This window comes from Arachis hypogaea, chromosome 12 (genome assembly GCF_003086295.3).
Source record: "Arachis hypogaea cultivar Tifrunner chromosome 12, arahy.Tifrunner.gnm2.J5K5, whole genome shotgun sequence".
NCBI lineage: Eukaryota > Viridiplantae > Streptophyta > Magnoliopsida > Fabales > Fabaceae > Arachis > Arachis hypogaea.
The window spans coordinates 41,229,322-41,231,636 of NC_092047.1; the positions used below are offsets into that span (position 1 = coordinate 41,229,322).

The 2,315-nt window shown below is 42.2% G+C and overlaps 1 non-coding gene across 1 annotated transcript; it reads left to right on the top strand.

Annotated features, from left to right (window-relative positions):
- The first annotated feature begins 1,755 nt into the window (after positions 1-1,755).
- Positions 1,756-1,863, top strand: LOC112731974 (small nucleolar RNA R71). The gene has a single exon (XR_003167718.1). It is a non-coding gene; the product is annotated as a small nucleolar RNA R71 (small nucleolar RNA).
- The last annotated feature ends 452 nt before the right edge of the window (positions 1,864-2,315 follow it).

Here is a 2,315-nt window from a genome sequence, read left to right on the forward strand (position 1 = left end):
GGGTTGCCTCCCAACAAGCGCTTTTTTAGTGTCAATAGCCTGACAGTGAGCTCTCATGGAGCCTCACAGATAATCAGAGCAAGGTTGGAACCTCCCAACACCAAACTTAGAGTTTAAATGTGGGGATTCAACACCAAACTTAGAGTTTGGTTGTGGCCTCCCAACACCAAACTTAGAGTTTGACTGTGGGGGCTTTGGTTGACTCTACAGTGAGAGAAGCTTTTCATGCTTCCTCTCCATGGTTACAGAAGGAGATCCTTGAGTCTTAAACACAAGGTTGTCCTCATTCAATTGGAGGACCAATTCTCCTCTGCCCACATCAATCACACCTCTTGCTGTGGCTAGGAAGGGTCTTCCAAGGATGATGGATTCATCCTCATCCTTCCCAGTGTCTAGGATTATGAAATCAGCAGGGATGTAAAGGCCTTCAACCTTTACTAACACGCCCTCTACTTGTCCATAAGCCTATTTTCTTGAGTTGTCTGCCATCTCTAATGAGATTCTGGCAGCTTGCACCTCAAAGATCCCAAGTTTCTCCATTACAGAGAGTGGCATTAAGTTTATTCCTGACCCCAAGTCACACAGAGCCTTCTCAAAGGTCATGGTGCCTATGGTACAGGGTATTAAGAATTTGCCAGGATCCTATTTCTTTTGAGGTAATTTCTGCCTATCCAATGCATTTAGTTCATTGGTGAGCGAGGGCGGTTCATCTTCCCAAGTCTCATTACCAAATAATTTGGCATTCAGCGTCATGATTATACCAAGGTACTTAGCAACTTACTCTTCAGTAATTTCTTCATCCTTTTCAAAAGAAGAATATTCATCAGAGCTCATAAAGGGCAGAAGGAGGTTTAATGGAATCTCTGTGGTCTCTAGATGAGCCTCAGATTCCTTTGTTTCCTCAAAGGGATACTCCTTATTAGTCACTGAACGTCCCAGGAGGTCTTCCTCACTGGGATTCACGTCCTCCTCCTCCTCTTTGGGTTCGGCCACACTAAGCAAGGTAATGGCCTTGCACTCTCTTTTTGGATTCTCTTCTGTATTGCTTGGGAGAGTACTAGGAGGAGTTTTCATGACCCTTTTACTCAGCTGGCCCACTTGTGCCTCCAAATTTCTAATGGAGGACCTTGTTTCATTCATGAAACTTAGAGTGGCCTTAGATAGATCAGAGACTATATTTGCTAAGCTAGATGGACTCTGCTCAGAATTCTATGTCTGTTGCTGAGTGGATGATGGAAAAGGTTTGCTATTGCTAAACCTGTTTCTTCCACCATTATTAAAGCCTTGTTGAGGCTTTTGTTGATCCTTCCATGAGAAATTTGGATGATTTCTCCATGAGGGATTATAGGTGTTTCCATAGGGTTCACCTATGTAATTCACCTCTGTTATTGCAGGGTTCTCAGGATCATAAGCTTCTTCTTCAGAAGATGCATCTTTAGTACTGTTGGATGATTTCTTCAACCCATTCAGACTCTGAGAGATCATATTGACTTGCTGAGTCAATATTTTGTTCTGAGCCAATATGGCATTCAGAGTATCAATTTCAAGAACTCCTTTCCTCTGAGGCGTCCCATTACTCACAGGATTCCTTTCAGAAGTGTACATGAACTGGTTATTTGTAACCATGTCAATGAGTTCTTGAGCTTCTGCAGGCATTTTATTTAGGAGAATGGATCCACCTGCAGAATGGTCCAATGACATCTTTGATAATTCAGACATATCATCATAGAATATATCCAGGATGGTCCATTCTAAAAGCATGTCAGAAGGACACTTTTTGGTCAGTTCCTTGTATCTCTCCCAAGCTTCATAGAGGGATTCACCTTCCTTTTGTCTGAAGGTCTGAACATCCACTCTAAGCTTGCTAAGCTTTTGAGGAGGAAAGAACTTGGTTGAGAAAGCTGTGACGAGCTTATCCCAAGAGTTCAGGCTATCCTTAGGTTGAGAGTCCAACCATATTCTAGCTCTATCTCTTACAGCAAACGGGAAAAGCATGAGCCTGTAGACCTCGGGATCAACCCTATTGGTCTTAACAGTATCACAGATCTGCAAGAATTCAGTTAAGAACTGAAAGACATCTTCAGATGGAAGTCCATAAAACTTGCAATTCTGTTGCATCAAAGAAACTAGTTGAGGTTTCAGCTCAAAATTGTTTTCTCCAATGGCAGGGATTGAGATGCTTCTTCCATGTAAATTGGAATTAGCTGCAGTAAAGTCACCAAGCATCTTCCTAGCATTGTTATTATTTTCGGCCATGTCTCCTTCTTTTTCGAAAATTTCTGTCAGATTTTCTCCAGAGAGTTGTGCTTTAGCTT